The sequence below is a fragment of the Bombus vosnesenskii genome, unplaced genomic scaffold, assembly GCF_011952255.1.
Source record: "Bombus vosnesenskii isolate JDL3184/JDL3185 unplaced genomic scaffold, Bvos_JDL3184-5_v1.1 scf7180000013272, whole genome shotgun sequence".
NCBI classification, from domain to species: Eukaryota; Metazoa; Arthropoda; class Insecta; order Hymenoptera; family Apidae; genus Bombus; species Bombus vosnesenskii.
In genome coordinates this window covers 5575595-5593742 of record NW_022882930.1, presented here as the reverse complement: position 1 = coordinate 5593742, position 18148 = coordinate 5575595, and the positions used below count along the sequence as shown (strand labels likewise).

The window sequence follows — 18148 nt, the reverse complement described above, 5'->3', positions numbered from 1 at the left end:
AGAATTCCTGAAACGCTTCACGTTCTTCTATGCGGTATATTCCATCTCTCTCATACATGCAAACATTCCAAATTTTGTTCCACTTAAAACGCGTTCTACGTGGCTAGCAAATGCGGAATTAACCTTCGCGTAGTCAAAGAACAAAAGCGCAATTCGTCATTACCGAATGTAATCGTTCGTTGATAGCTAAGTCAATAGATCTATTCTTCGTAGAGAAGCTCCGTTCGTGTGAATTTATTTGCTTCCCAATTTGCTTCCTTGTTTGCTTTTTCTTGTCCGTCTTAAAACATAGGCATTCGCAGTTATATATGTATTAACAATTACATCACATTTTCCATTACCACAGATATCTAACCAAATTATTTGATCATTCAATTTGTTCGATCGATGTTATGGAACGTAAATTTGTTCAAGTAACGTTATAAAAATTAATCTAACGGAATTATTTGATTTAATGATATATATGCCACTGAAAATAATTGGAGAAATTTTTCCGAAGCATCCGCTTCTTATTTCCATTGGAGGGTTTTTCTCGCCTTTATTCGTTCGAATAGTGCGATAAAATCATCCTTGGCGATCCTTTAATCCTAGTAACTGGGTAATTGCTTCGTAACATTTTTTTACAATCGAAAGCACTCAAATGTAAAAGCTGTCGAAACTTCCCGTTAGTTTGTGATAACGAAATAAAAATTCAGGCTAAAGCTATTAATATTTTTCTCCAAAAGTTAAAGGGAAAACGAAATAGGTTAATAGTTCTTTAATTACATACTATTCTATTTTTACTATATCGCTCCATCGGTTGCAGTAAACGAGTTCCATTGTGGATCGGTCGAACTGTATGCACGAACTTTAATTACGAACTTTCAAACGGTAGAATAATATAATATAAAATTGATTACACCGAATTCTACCGATAGCAGAGCGAAACGAGATACAAACATTGACTCGGCCAAACAGGTCTTACGTACATCGCTTTTTTACCAACCGATTAATTCGTAATCTACCTGTCGTCAAATATCAAAGAATGGCTTGACACGGTTGCGGTTCAAAGCAACGAGGCAAGAGTTGCTTCTGAACGTCAGAAGGAAAATTATGCTTCCAGTTACCCCTCTAAACATCGGACGTTATTCATGGAAGTCGATTCAAGTAACATTTAAATTACATCGCCATTTATTTACTATTTATTTGTTATTTATCCTACATCTATTTATGCTTCGAAGTATAAGTCGTAAGATATTTCATGAATTTTTTTAATTTTTTTGCCTCTACGGAATGGTACGCGCGTTGAAGTTTCATACAAAGTGATAAAAAGGTAACTCAATATGTCTGTATACATGTGCTCTTTCTTTCTAAGCTTTCTATGAATTTCCACGTTATTCCCTAAAATTGTTTATACTTTGCTTTCAAGTTACGTTACATTCATCGCGTCGAGATTATTCTACGAACAAAATGTGAGAATTAAACAAATGTGTTTTGCTTTACCGATACCTGAACTTCGTACATTCGTTCCTATTATATATAAAGAATTAAAATAAATAATCTTCTAATAGTCGCTGCGTTTCTCTCAGCTTCCAAGTATTAGGTTGTCCAAAAAGTTTCTTTCGTTTTATGAGGAAACAATAGACGCACAACGTTTTTTGTTTTATATTGTTTTGTCGAACTACGTACGATCCATTTTGTTCTGTCGAGATAAACAGCGTGACATTTCACAGACTTGGTTTCACGTTTGTACGAAGGTGCACTGTTGCAAAAGAGCACGTTTGCGAAAGAAAGACACTTTCCGAACAACCTAAGAAATACGCTAAGTGTCCTAAAACTTTCGAATCGTATCATACGTATCACACAGCCTACGTAATATTTATCCAACCGCTGCTACGACTTTCGCCAAAGATGAAGAACCGCGCGGTAATAAAACTTTTCCGTATTTAATCCAATAAAAAGCTACGGCGTAGAAAATCATCGGAATTATTTGTGTTCCTTTGCCCAGCTAGTTATCGATACAATACTCGACAGTAACCGATTTACTTTGGAAAACAAACAGAACCGCACGGTATAACGCGAATTAAGCGATTCCTCGCCTCGTTTTCGCCCTACTTTTTTCATTACATACGAGCCAGACATTCGAGGTTGCTATCGTTTCCCGCTGGGCTTGCAGTTCAGCTCCCAAAACCGTCCGAAAAGTCAAATAAACAATTCCAAACGGAATTGGGAAAAATATTGGCAAACAGAGAAGTCCATACGAGCCTGTCTCGAAGCTCGGTTTATTTCCATTTCTCGCCCCTCAAAGACGCTCAGATCACCCAGCAAAATTTCTCAAAGGCAAATAAAGGAAGCTTTTACGATCTCTTGACGTGTTATCGCAGTTTCCCGCTCTTTCTTTCCCTGTTTCTTCTCCTCGTCTGTCGGACATTCTTTCCACGTATACACAGGGCAAACGCTCTTTTTTTTCGCACGGACGAGGGTCTCTCGAAGGAGAAAACGGCTGAAAGTAAAGGATTTTCAGTCGGTTTCGTTCTGGCTCGATAGCACGCGACCGCATGTGCAACAATCGTATCGAAACCAGGCTATCGATTAACCGTGTATCGTAGCGCGGGTAAAATCACGAGCTTTCGGTAACCAAATTCGGCTGGCATCGAGTTTTATACGAGATTCGTGTATCTAGCGAATACGTGCAACGAAATGTTCTCAGGTTTCGTTTCGGTGAAATCAGTACGAGTACGATACAGCGGTAAATCAATGTTCAAACATCGCAACTCCGCAAACCTTATCTATACGTCGAATCTATAATGCGCTGACTTATCTCATAATAATTATATCTCGTGCTCGATGTAGATTCGACACGGAGATAAGATTCGCGAGTTTGAGACGTTTGAACATGCGAATTGACAGTAATTTGAGACACTGTTATTCGAAGTATAATCTAACTCGTGATTCGATATTCCCAGCTTAATGCTTCCGTGCTATTTACCTTCTGGTCGTTGCAATTCCTCTTTGCTATCGCAAGCTACGTAGATAGATAGATAACAGGTAAAATCATCTCTCTCGTTGTCCTTGCGTTGTGCTCCTTTTTATTACTGTAAGTTCGTTTTCGAAAATTCTTTTTGATATATTTCAGTAATTTTTTATTACTGAAATTCCTTTCGCACTGCCCTCGGTTCTTTTCACTGCTGCAACTTATTTTCAAATATCTTTGTAAACTACTCTTCTTTTATTACTGGGAATAAAATTTCCGATGAATTTGAATCATTCTCTATATTACTGAAATTCCTTTTTTAGGTATTCGTTTTCTTTCTCCCTTTTCTTTTTTTTTTTTTCTTTTTTACCGCAACCTGCTTTTGAACATTCTTTAACTGCTTTCTCGTTATTGGATTTCAATGCATCTGCATCGTCATTCTTTAATCTATGAAATTCTTTCGCCGGTGTTGCCCTTGAAACGTTCAATTCTTTTTCATCGCTGTAATTCCTCATTAATGCCTTCTCGTGGCAGTTCTCAGCGTGTGGAAGTTTTCCTAAACCCTAATTGCATCGCGGTAGGAATCCATCGTCGAAAGGAAGCTCGTGGGGTGATAGATAATTATATTATTTCTCGCTATTGATTCGCAATGGGTATCGTCCGTGACAGTAGTTGAAGCCGAATGAAATTATTCCTAGCAAGATCCACAGAAACTAGAAAATAGACGTTTATGGAATATCAGACAACGTATGGTTACATCCGACATGTGAAATTCATAATACTATATCTGACGGCTTGTTCGAGTCTCTCTCATGATATTCTGTGAAAACGGCCGAGTACTCGTTATAAATTGATTACCTTAATTTATGATGGAGAGATAACAAAATTGCACTAGCATTTTCTCATGCAAAGTGCGCCACACATCGTTGATCCTACTTGTTCGAGAAATTCAACATATTCCCTCAACGTGTGTGTATTTTTAATAATTTGCCTCGGTAGTTTTATCGCGTCAAAGAACATTAACACAGTATAAATACTATTATCGATTCACCTATAATGGTAGTCCCTAATTCGTAAGATTCAAGGATATCGAATAAGTTACGGCCAAATTAAATGGAAAATAAGTCTGATTAAACGTAACACGGGTATTGAGGATAAGAGAATAATTTAGCGTTCTACATCACCCTAAATCCGATTTATCCAGATATATTTCAGAATCTAAATTACAGACTCTATCCACGTATTTTCACGCAAACTGTATTATTCAAATCCGGTTGTTTCTAGAGTTTGACCTTTCTTAATTTCCTTAACTTCTTCCCCACCTACAAATTAATAATATTTCCACCTACAACTCATTGGATTAATCTATCAACCAGGTGATCCTTTAATCAAGAATTTTTGCAACTCTAAAATTACAACAAGTGAAATGAATTAAATTATGTGTAAGAACTCATCTTCCACGGTTAACGACATGCAAATATCCTTATTCGTTTCTAATTCAATATTTGCTGTAGCTTTATTATCGGTCGCGCGTTAATTAACACGCTAATTGCGAAAAGAAACAAATTTCTACTACTCCGATAATCCTAGTATCCCCTTGCCTAACTGATTTTTTCAACAAATATATTCATCGACGTTGACTATTTATTATTTATCGCCTCGACGTTATGCCCCAGGAGAAACACTGAAATATTGCACGCGAATTATTATCGATATAGATACAATCTTTTGCATAACACACAATACGGAACTAAAGTTACAGTTAAGGTTGGAATTTAATGCAAATACAGCTCGCCTCTGTTGCTCTTGATTCGTAATCTACGCCGCGTAGTATCGCGAGATATTATAAAGCGAAGGCTTAAGTAACAAAGAGCTACGAAAGCCTAGAAGTAGCTAAAAGAAAAATAAGTGAAAAATGCAATATCCTGCTATAATATTCCCGAGAATGAAAGACATACTACTATAATATTCCAGTCACAAATTCTTCGCAAATGGTCTTCTCATCTTTTTCAGATCCGCTAGACGACCTTAAATCTTGCTACGCATTTAATCACCGATAGCTTCGGAATAATTTATTCAAACGCTATATATCGATACTTGACTAGCCTAATTTGATATTCGAAATTACCGATGATTAATCGAAGATATATTAGCTAGCCGTGTTAAACTTTAAATTGTAGACGGACTTGCTTCCTAATTTCCTTCGTAAATTATTCGTATCGGAACAGGCTGGGGCTCGAAACTTTCCGATCGATCGACGCGTTTATTTCGATCACAGAAATACACGTCGCACGAACGAAGACGATGCTGGTACAGGTCAAGGAAAGCTACCGAATAATACTCTTAACGTGGCCATTAGCCATCAAGGAGTAACTCTCTCGGTATCATAACGTACGACGTACATAGGCGGTTGCAACTATGGTACATGTGTGTCACCAGAATATCTCTATGGCACGCTAAAACCACGAACCTGTAAGGCACAACGCCGCGCCCACGCTGATGCACTTCTATCAGACAAGTGTATTTGCTTTCGTGGTTATCCTGAGATAGAACGCGACGAATATAGAAAATTGCTATAGGACATAGCAATTTTCACAAGTTGCTCGTCTTTTGAAAGTACGCAAGGTTAATTAAGATTATCGTTATCAAAACGAAGTTATTTCCAAAGCAATGGGAATATTTTCATCGTATTGCGTTGGCAACTAAGTGATTGCGAATTTTGTCGATACCACCTAATGACAAAATCCGCAATCACTTAGTTGCCCATCCAATAGATTGAAAAGTATTAATCACGTACGCTATATATAAAATATTTAGGCTTGCGATTTGTAGGAATTTCTTCTTTTGTTTCCTTTTTATGATCCTCAAATAGGAACCACGGTGAAGGAAAACAATTATTGAAATTTTATTTTCAATACTATACCAAACAAGTTTTGACGAATAGTAGGAAATTCGAAGAAATGTTATCTGACCGTGACTTCTACGAATTTTGGAAATTCCGATTAAAACAATGTAGCTAATCCGGGTTTTAGGATGCAACGATGTAACTTCGTATAGGGCCGAGATTCAACTGGTATCTAATTAGGACCTAACGAAGACTGAGCCAGAGGTTAACCATGATTCGACCAAACGCTATAGTTGAGAGGCAATCGAAATTTAATTGAAGCCTAACCGAGAGGCAATCAACGACGAACAAACTGCTTCAGTCCTCCGATTAAAAACTAAGTCTTACGCAATTCTGCTAATGTTGGCAAATTAAAAAGTTTTTTGACAAAGCAAAGGGCAACGTACGAAGTATATTTTGCAAAGGATCATTCATCTAATATTAATCATATCGTTCGAATAATAGTAAAAAATAATTAGATTAAGACAAATTCTTTCAAGAAATTCGCTGAATGGCTTTCTTGAGTATTTCACGTATAGCCGTCTCGTCAAGTTATTTTCAAGGTAATATTAACTACTGTATTATGTAATATTCTATTTTAAGAGATGCTAAAATAGAAGAAAAGAAGGCAAAAGCGAAAGCCGAAGCTTAATGATAAGAAGCCACATGCGACAGACTTTCGATCTGGGAATTAACTCTTGTCTATGATCCGAATAACCCATTTTCGATTCAATGAACTCCCACGAGCAGGAAATAGAGAAATCTAAACCCTCCTTACTTCGTATCTGAATAATACAAATTAAATAAATCGTTTCATTAAAAATAAACACTTCGATCTATCGCGTCCGACGACCGAACAAAATGAAATTCTACTTTTCATCGAGGATTTTCTACTGAAAGTAAAATAAGAATCTATTACATTTTCTACGAGAAATAAAACGAATAAATAGAAATTAAGCGGCACTTTTTGTTTCAGAAATATCTCTTCTAAAATAAAGAGATCTCGAAAAACAACTGTATATTCCCGTTTCACCCGTGGGAATAAATTTTATTTTCCATTTCGATATTCATACCTGCACGCTTCAAGCTTGTTCTTCGGGCACTTCGATACTTCGAACAACATCTTCGTGCCTTTACGCGTAAATAACCGTGATGGATCACCATGAAAACGGAGCATTCACCATAAAATCCAGCATAATATTACACGGTCGATTTACAAACAACAACGAGAATTTCAATTTCGATGATGTGGTTGCTATAACGTCGAGATATTCGCAAGCTTCGTTCGCTCCTTGCAAGTCTTACCACGCAGTCCTCCAAATTTTATTTTCCAATCTCGAGCTTCTTCCAATAGATAAAACGGCTTCTATTATTTGAAGCATCGATCAGATAGAAATTCGTTAGCCAAAGAAACGTTCGTTTAGAGTTGTCCTAATCGGAGAAGTTCGCATGTTTTCTGATAATTAAGATTCAATCTCGATCGAAGAAACTTTAACAAGGAACAACAAGTTAACAAGTATAAATTTGCACGCGAATTTGTCAAATAAGAAACATCAATTTCACTCTAGAAATTAGCAACGAGATAAGAAAATGTATTATTCACGGCACAAGGAAAGATCATGCGAGTAATCGTTCTCTTCCAGAGAAGAAAGAGAAATAGAAAAATATTCCAAGGACATTTCAATAAGAGTTTTCAATAAGTATTTAATAGCAAACATTCTTTGGATTTTACACGCGAGACTGAATACGGAACCAAGAGAATATGAAACAAGTGAGTAGCGACCTCGTGAAACTTTCCTGGTTTTCTTTCGTTGCTCGCGTTTCAATGTCCACTGTCCACGAGGGATTCAAAGGCAGTACATACATATATTTCACGCAACGATAGCGTTCTCATTTCTGCGTGTAACAAGTATCGTTCTTCTCTCTTTTTTCCTCTTCTGTTTGAACGTCGAACGTTCAAACGCACACCGGAAATGGGTTTTCGAAACGCCGATTTCTCATACCAACGAAACGCTGCTCCTGGGACCGAACACCAGCGGGATCTTCCTAAAATTTCTTTAGTCGCTTTAGAACTTTTCGTTTTCTACGCGACGACGAATTTTCTATTCTCAATGCAGGAATTTATGATAACTGCGTAAGGATTAAACCATGAAACATTTGATCGCTGGCTTTGTGAAAACCACAAAATTATTGGAATTTTCCAGATTCTTTCATATTGTATGAGATTACTCGCTCAGATTAAAACGATCTTTCCCATTGAATATTTTATAGGATTCGTCGCTGGCAAACGCGCCAAAGGCTTCATGAAAATCCACCGCTGCAGATTTTCCTGCATCGATGTTCTTCCAATCGAATAACATACGAGCGGAATACGATTTCCTCTTTTTACTGTTGCCTTTATAAAAAATGATTGGCGGATCTTCCCTTTTAAAATGATCTACAGCGATCGATAAACGGAATTTGGTAGTTGACGATTTATAAATGACAATTCGTAACTAATTTCTTAGTCGATACATTCATTCCAAAATGAATTAGAGCAATGAACGAAAAAAACGAATTTCAGCAATTCGAGCGTTGTGTCATGAAATCGAACGTTTCAATGTTTCTCTTCGCGATATTTTATTCTTCGCGATATTTTATTCTTCGCGATATTTTCGCGGTTAAATACTCTCGATTAATTATTTCTTCTTCTATCGCCAGAAAACATCATAACGAATATAAACCGAAATAACGAACTTCCTACTCTTTAGTTTATTTTTAACAAGCCGAAATTCTGTTGCTAAACTCGAATCGCTAAATTTCGATTCCGGTTCAACGTGCGACCCTCTCAAATTTCGCGTACATTTCGAAATAAAAAGACCTCCTCGGTCGCGGATATTTTCTAAATTGGAAATTATCGTTTCACCGTGGAAAGCTAATGTACATTAGTCGGCGCGGATCAACACAATGAGAGGTGCAGACGGGAAATAATTGACCGAATCTGTGAGAATAATTGCTGTCGGAGTGTCAGGGCTATACGGTTCGCAGAGATTCAATATCATTGGAATAATAAAACAAGGTACTTACCAAGGACACGATGATCAACCGGTGTACAGACAACAGAAATATGCGCGGAAGCTGCGATTCATTATCATTCACTGCATTTTAATCGCGACTAGATTAACCGAACTGATTTAATTGATCTGCAGCCGCGATCAACCGATTCTCCTTTAGATCAAAGCATTTTCAGTTCGACGAAAGAAACCAGCATCTTACATTCACGGAGTATCCACGTGTTTTCATTGAGAGTAGCTCAATTTCAGAGTAGTTTAATTTCATTGGTAATTGTAATAATTGCAATTAATCGAATTCATATTATCAGTCACATTCGATTGTTCGTCAAACCATCGAATTTCTTTTTATTTTATTTTTCCCATTGCCTTTCCTAGTTCATTTCTCCGGCGATTTTATCTCGACAAAATGCGCAATCATTATCGAATTTGCTATGATATTATATCGGGAAAGTGGAGAATCTTGTTGCCCGTCGCAAAGTAGATACACATCAAGTATTAAAACACGCTTCTCTCTATTCTGAAGAACGAGGCAAGTGAATTTATAGTTGTGCGCATCGCGATGCAATTTATTCATGATATTTTATCTTTTTACAGAAGAATCTTTTCCGAATAATCGCCGAGTAATTTACGTATGATAGAATCGCGCGAATAATCTAACAAATAATTTACATGTAATACAATCTCAGGAATAATCCATGGATATGTTTCAAATGTACGATATGTTCCAAATAATAGACAAATATTGGAATCTTGGAAATAATCTACGAACGATCTATGACAATCTGTGCATAATAAAATCGTATGATTATTCTATGAATAATCTGTAAATAATCTACGAGTCTAATTCTATTAATCCTATTGATAATCTATCGTTTAAAGGTTTTTGCGGGATAATAAAATTTCTGTATAAACTTTCTTATTTTTGTCTTTACGTAAAAAAACGTAAAATTTCGAACTTACGTCGGAACCTCGTTGAATAAAAAGATTTGATGCGTGGAACAATCGTGCCTTGTTACGACTGAGATTTTGATCGGATTCGTTCAATTTAACTTTCTGAATTACGACATGAATCGTCTAATTTATTTTTTACGAAAGCATTCTCAGTAAATATATGTTAAACGTTTAATAGCGGTTGAACGTTCGACAATGGAAAAAGTGAGCACAACAAACGGCAATCAACCGTGGAATAGATCCCGTTGTTCTCAAGCATTTCCGGTTTATTGTTAGCAGTTCGAAGGCTACATTGATGCAAAGAAGTTCGGAATACTTGGCAAATAAGGTACAGTTAACCCGTATGAAATCTCACGGACGCGACGGCATGGTAGTTCGGTTATTTTGATTAAAGTTTTACTACGTGAAATTTGTTTTCTTATAGAAAGTACAAACCTAAAGTAACGAGCAAATTCTGTGAACATTCGGTAGGGTAATATATTGCAATACTTACAATCATTAATTGAAACAAAATGAATATAAAAGCAAGAAATTTACGATAACTTAATAAAATATTTCAATTTCAAATTCCAAATTCCGATTTGCTAACACGCAGCTTTAAAAAATAACCTTTTCAACAAGCAATCTTGCAAAGATTTACATTTTTATATATAACATTAAATTTGCCAAATGTAATTTACGATATATTAACTTAATGCGTCTTGCATAAAACTATCTAGAAACTATACTAAAAATAATTTCATAGAAAACATTTCATAGCAAAAATACTACCAAATCAAATATCTTCGCAAAAAAGTAACTGTTAGGGATATCCCCTAGAAGCAACCGCTACTTTTTTAAATACAATCACTTTATTGTATCAATCTACATTTAATCCTAACCTAAGAAAACCAATAAGAATCGAGCAAAATCTGTTTCTATTCTATAACGATGTTTTGTTACAATGTCCTGTGGAAACATCGATATGTTGCGTTTACCTTCGTCCTGTTCGAATATTTAAGTTTATGCGAGGAGGAAAATTTACTTCGCGAAGAATTATAAACAAGACTCCTTAAATTAGAAGCAGCAGAAAATAAGCAAAGAATCAGTAAAAGAGAAACAGTATTTGAAAATATGTCACAACGGTCTAATAGCACATTCATAGAGGTCGTTAAAAGTACATTCATACTTAAATGGCGTCTAAATCAAAGTTTATATGCCTGCCAATATTCACATGCCGATGCAAATCTTCAATTACTTCGTACCAATATACTTTTTACGAATCATTTACCATGACACGACGTAATATAGTAACATGTTACGAAAAGTTTAATTAACAAAAGTTATAATACTTGAAATGAAAACTAAGATTTCTTTACAATGGTTATTTTACCGCGAATTATTTAGCGTCGTTACCAGATTTATATGAGATGTGTCAGATTTAAAGAGGCTGGGATTTGATGAATCACCGTTTTGTCACACGAAGCTTCTGTCATTATTTCGTAGCCGAACCGAAGCACGAGTACACAAACACCAAAACTGAGAAACTTTTTCGAACAAGAACTTTAAAAACTGCGAATCACGCGGCCGCGCATCGGCAACTGAACACTTCTAGTGATAGAAAACGTGACTCGAAGTGCGCGCGCAACCACTACCGGCATGATGGCGCTGCTGATGCTTCAACCCTTACCGCGCACACTCTGCGATTCGATTGGATTCAAATTGCCGTCATAAATATACGCATAACCAAAATCAAAAATTCTTAATTTTATACGCAATCTGTTAGGAAACTACAATATTTAACAATATCGTACTAACACGTTCATTGCCATAAGACTGGTAATGCTGGAATTAATTAAAATATTTCAATTTAAGATATGGTCATATTTTCGTAAAATTTATAATATTTCTATTACAAATTTTGAGATTTTTAATATTATAGTAACAACTTAACTTAGTAAATGCATCATAAAATACTTAAATAATTTTATTCTGTCAATAAGATACATATTATACATTATATATACAAATAACAATATATCGTATCGAAATGTGTATGCGGCAACCAACAGCATTTTGGCGCTGCAAACAAATATACGAAATTCAAACATATTAACCCGCCAAACATATTAGCAAACAACAACCAAATTGTATTTAATTGTCTCGATTATTTAAATGATATTTATCGAGCACTTAGAAATGTACATGAAATAAAAGTTTTCGAAAAATAACGTAAATAATAATTTAACAAAGAGGCATTGTTTAAATTTATAGAACGTGTAGCTTGCTAGTAACATTCACGCTTAATAACAAATCGTGTTTCGAGTCTTTAACGTTTTTAAACTGCAGTTAAGTAGTATTATCGAGTCGCAAGAATCTTTTTAACTGGCGCTGTTCGTACAAGGGCATGTTCTCGAGGGTGACAATTTAACTGCATAAATTTATATGTCGAGTCATTGTCGTTACTGTCAAATCTGAGCCGTTTGTCATTACAAGAACACGTGAGGCGTGCTACTAATAGTCACGTGAATAACGGCAATCTTTTTTCACAGCTGTATAAGCAGATACACGTGTCAGCGTGTTCTTTATTAGATACATGGTTCGATTGTTCGCGTGACGCAATTGTGACCCTATATATAGTTTGGGATTGACTTTATATACATAAATATTATACTATTATACTATACATATTATACATAAGTATACAAATACCTACTTGTTACATATATTTGAAAATCTAATAAAGTTTACTGTATTTAATATATTACATCATAATAAAATAACTAGCAAAGTAGAAGTAGTAAGAAACGTTCAATTTATACTAAGCATCAATAGGTATTCTAATACCTGTAACCGGCAATGTACGTACTATGAAAATTGGATCAGTTTCCGGAACGAGATAAAAACAGCTACGGTAAAAACTGAGAGCACGCTTGTGATTCGTTATTTAGCAACGTTTCACGGTCGAAATTTTATATTGCGTGAAAATTGATCCCCCTCTTTTTATTTTTAGTTTGATTAGTTTTTATTATATATGTATATATATAAGGCAAAACATAGAAACATAGAAACATAGAAACATAGAAAGAAATGAAGGAATCATAAATGAACAAGTGGAGATACAGAGCGTGAAAGAACTTTCATAAGCATCGTTAGTTTATTAACAATGTTACACGCACAATCATACATAAAACAACCTTGATTATAGATATTATATGCCGCTCGTTTACAGAAACGAGTCTCGCTATATTATTTTAAGTCGTTATCTGTATGTCATGTCCGTGCTGTGTGCCGGTAAATCGTGTCGATTATACAAAACCGACGATATTACTTTACAAAACACAGAATAATTTAACTTACAAAAAAAAAAAAAAAAGAAAGAAAGAAGAGGGAGATATGAAAGACCGGAAGGAAGTCAGCGGAAGAAGTAGAAGGTAGTAGAAAGATAGAATAGAGAACATAAAAAAATCACTAACGCGTCCCCCTCCACATATAAAAATTACAAATTACATCCAGACACGCTGGATCTTTAATATTATACATCTTATAAAAGTGTTTTCTTCCCCTTCTTTTCCTTTTTTCTCCTTACAGTAAGGAACAAATTAATATCTACATATCCTTAGTATCGTTGAAATTTACATGGTATTCTTCACTATCCCGTAGACGATTCTGTAATAATAGTTCACAGAAAGGGAAAAGAAATTATCGACAAATATCGTCTACGCATCGACACTAAAATTTTAATACTTCTTCCTCCTTTTTGAATCATAGACTATAATATTACCTTCTTTCTTCTAAGGCTCTTTTGTCTCTTTCTCTCTCTTTTGCTCTCGCTTATTTAAAAAATCGATCGTATTGGAAAGATTAAGAGAATTGGTAGTTGACGATTTTTTTCTTTTTTACAATTGTATTTCGACATCGCGCGCACGCGTATGTATATAGGTATTCGTATATAGGTAAATAGGTAAATAAGTATGTCTATGGGGGTGGGATAAAAGGATAGAAACAATGAAGATAGATGCAATGGAAGTTCATTCGTTCGCAAAATATTTTCGAAAATGTACCTTTCAATCTACAGAAATTTCTTCGTTTCATTTTAATTTCCTTTGTATGCAAAATCGTTACAAAACGCAGCAACGCTTAAACAGTAAAATCATAAGTAAAATATATAGTCGTTTCGTGTTGGCTTAATTTCAATTTATTTTTTACTTAATACACGAGACTCGACGAATCCCGTTGAAAGATGCTAATAAACCTTTCTTTTCCTCTTTCATTTTTTTTATTCGTCCACTGACTTCAAAAGTCATTGGAAATCAAGTTCTTCTTTTGCGCAGCTTAAAAGGCCGCTTCCGTGGTAAAGGATACGAACGAGAAAAGAGAAACGGAGTATATATATGTATGTATATATAATATAATATCATGATAGACGTGATGGACAAAAAGAAAGTATTATATTGACTATATTCTCGTGGATCGAATCGAAAGCATCTCGTCCCCTTTTCTCGTTCCTAGGTTGGTCCACGAAGAAGTGCTTCCCCGTAGTCGAAGAAGGTGGGAAGTCTATTTTTCTCTCTCTATTATAATATTTTGTCTCATTATGCATCACAATATTTCCTGCATTATGCTTTTAATTCGCTATTTGATAGCCAGATCGCACGCTAATTTTTTTTTCGCTCGAAATTATCGTCCCCTCCCTTTAAACAACAGAATATCAAGCGGTGTCTAGGTACGATAAATCGACGCTTTGTTTTTCTTCTTTTTCGTTTATTTTTTGAAGTAGTTAATCGAATCGACTAATTTTCTTCAAACAAACTAATCGCGTCGATTAACAATTTTTGATCGATGGATCGACTCGATCTTTAAACGCTCTCGGAGATTCTCCTGGTATTCGCAGTACAGAAAACTAAAGCGAAATCGAGAAAGATCGACGAGGCGTTTCGATTACGATCAACGGTTTAGAAAAATTTTTCCAATTTTATTTCAAGGGTGCATATATCACTGTAAAATGCGAAGAATTTTACTGTATCACCTTTTTTTTGTATACGTAAAAAATACATACAGCACTGATTTTTACCATAAACAAAGAAAATAAAGAACAAGTTACGACTTTGCGTAATTGAAAACAAAAATAAAAAATTCTTCTTCGGAAAAAGAATGTACATCAAAAAATTTGTACCGCCATTAATTCGAAATTTCTCTGATAAACAAAAATATACAAAACTTCTCGTTTAATAGAAAGAGCGATTCTTCTGACAAATATACAATATATCATTTTCTTCCAATTTTACATTATGTGTTGATATGTTCCCTTACGAACTGGCAAGTTTCAACAACTTTTCTATAACGCCTTTCGGCGATGAGGCGCTGTTTGGTATTGTATCCGTTTTACCATCTGAAGTCAGATCTCGCAACGAATTAATCTCGATTGGCACAGAAAACTGCTTACAAGTGGAGGATACACATGAAACTGTAGTCAAACTTTCAATACGCGAAGCAGCGCTTTATAGTTTGAAACAAAAAAAAGGAAAAAAAATTATTAAAAAATTAAAAAATATCTCATGATAAATGGAATCGAACGTCAAAACAGAAGACATGACGAATTTTCTAATTCCATGTATACATTCTAAAAAAATAAATATAATAATTACAGAAAATTATCATCACCCGTAGTAGCAATTAAGCGTTTCAGAAGAAATTTCGTTAGTTTTAACGATTACGATCCGCAAAACGAATCGCTGTGTTCTATAATGCTTCTGTTTTTTCTACAATGAATTTCTACTTTTCTCTCATTTCTTTCTTATCGCTTTTTTGTATCCTTAAAGAAATAACTGATTGCGGTATCAATCTAGCAGTGTACTTTCGTTTACACGCATACACATTCTATACTTTGCATGTAAGTAATGCCTATTTTCCAAATGTATGAAATATGCCCGACCAGAAAATTATGTCGCAATTCTTGAGACATCACCTTAGGCTTAGGGTTTCATTAATTTTCCTTTATCTCCTCCGGATACTCATGTCGTCGAGGCACATTATCGTTTCGCTCACTCACTCACTTCTATTATTTATCTCGCTCTCGCTCTTTCTCTCTCTCTCTCTCTCTCTCTCTTACTCGTGCGCGCTTGCGCTCGCTCGCTCTCTCTCTCTCTCTCTCTCTTTCTCTCTCTTTCACGCAATTCTACGCATTTCCGTGGTACCCTGACCCGCAATGCGATTTATCCTTACAGGAAATGAACTTTTTGTACTATCAATAACGTCGAATGCGCGGGCAAGGTATCGCAGTTATGCGCGGCTATCCATGGGCTTGTTATTGCACCACTATATCGAATCGATGATTAATGCAGTATGCATACACTATTTCATACATAACATTTTTACACGGAAAATTTCACATTTTATTTGCATTTCACTTTCGATCCTATTGTTATATTCGATACTTCATAAATTAACAATAATTATAATACGCATTAATCTTTCCAATGAGAAATACGGGAAAGTAAGACAGTATGTGAATAAATTCGTTTTCATCCCCGAATTTTCGAGATATAAATATAATTTATCTCTATCTAATATCTAATAATAGTACTAGACCACTGGTAATCAACGAAATTCGTTTCTTGCGAATGAACGGGGATAAAAATCATCGCTGAACGAAATTGCGTATGCACACACAGATTCCTGTTACACGGGAATAATAATCGAACGCAAGATAAAAATTCGCACTGTCCGTCGATCGATGTTACAACGAACGTTTTCTCGCTTACTCTCTTGATTCATTGGAAAAGCAATAATTCTTTTTCGTATTCCACATTATTCACAAACAGGATGATGATCCACGGTTAAAAATTGCATTGTTACGCAATATGTCTACCGTTTCTTTTTATTTCGTTTTCCTCTTTTTTCCCGTCTTACCTTCACTTTTCTTCTTTTCCTTTCTTTTTTCTTTTTGTTTCCTGATCGTATCCTCTTGACGGTATATATGTCCACACGCGATATTGTTGTTCTCTTTTCCGTTTAGTATAAATGTCTTATCCGGTGACGTCGACGCACGTAGACAATTTAAAAATTCAATACATACGAATATATAGTTTCGTTTAATACGAAATGCGTACTTAATGAGGATTTCCCTTAACGATTAATTTTACGCGTATTAATATGTGATGCTTATGAGTTTATGAGCTACCATACTAAAGGAAAAACATACACCACTGAAAGATTATATCGTTACTTTATCGCGATCGCCTTCATTATATTCGGATCGCCGAAAGCTACGTTTGCACTGTGCATACGTTCAATGGAGACACGATGTTCAAATTAAGCGAGTTACTTGACATTATATGTTAAACGTTAGCCTTTCCACTTTCTTTTTCCTATTAGAAATGAATCATCCTTGCATGCGGTCGCATTGCAATGAACATCGTTACACCGCCATTCCATATATAAATAGTGAAGCACATTAAAAACATAGCAGTAAGCTAAGTAATATGCAAATATTGGAAAACCTCCACTAATTCTATGCAAAGTATAGCTTGTAGGATACCATTCATTAAAACTAGGACTTATCGTTATTATAATTATAATTCAGTTGCTTTTCTCTTTTCTTTTTATTTCACAAATCTTTCTTCGTTTCTATCGATTTTTATGTGCAACATGGCTATGGGTTCTGCTCCATTTACTAACAAATTTGCTTTCTTCGATTGACCGAAAACAAATTTGTCCAGAACCATATTTCCGCGAATACTATATATTTATAGAAATGAAACTATTCTTATCAATAGTTATAATTTATGTACAATTTAACAATCTGGTTGCAATAACTTTTCTTTTTCTCTCTCTCTCTTTCTCCATCTTTTTCCCCTTCTCTTCTTTCTCTCTGTCTCAAATTTCAATGATATTAGATAAATTACGTCACAAAATTATATCGAGCCAACTTATTATGCCCTGCCGTGTCACATTTAATGATGGAAACAAGTCAAAATGATTTTTTCTTCTCTCTTCGCTGCGTAATACGTTTCTGCTTTGTACATGTATTTACGTATCAAACCATTTCAAACAGAATTTCTTCGAACGACTACTAATAACGCTAACCGTGCATCTCGTGCAATTTTGCCAAAATACTAGTTATCACTTCCACGCGCGCATTAATTCGCATAGACTGGTTAAAATTTATTTCAAAATGGATCAGAAATTGAAATAACTTTTACCAAATCTCCTCCACTTAACATATCGATAGTTCAACCAAGTAGATTGGCAAATTTCCCGATTATTTCTGCACGCAAGATACACGTGGTCGTCCTTCATTTCTATTGAAAGGTATAATACGATTCC

At 35.1% G+C, this 18148-nt stretch overlaps 1 protein-coding gene across 2 annotated transcripts in view; it reads right to left on the bottom strand.

The window, feature by feature from the left end:
- Window positions 1–11439, bottom strand: part of LOC117231403 (calcitonin receptor-like) — a 165602-nt gene extending 154163 nt beyond the window's left edge. The window contains exons 1-2 of one of the 2 annotated variants that reach the window (XM_033489824.1): window positions 11237–11439; window positions 8904–8954 (exon numbers count right to left, since the gene is read on the bottom strand). The gene's annotated coding sequence lies outside the window, so the exon portion shown is untranslated. Of the gene's footprint in view, window positions 1–8903; window positions 8955–9850; window positions 9959–11236 lie in introns of those variants that run through there. The other variant, XM_033489830.1, reaches the window with a different exon arrangement.
- Window positions 11440–18148: the final 6709 nt, after the last annotated feature.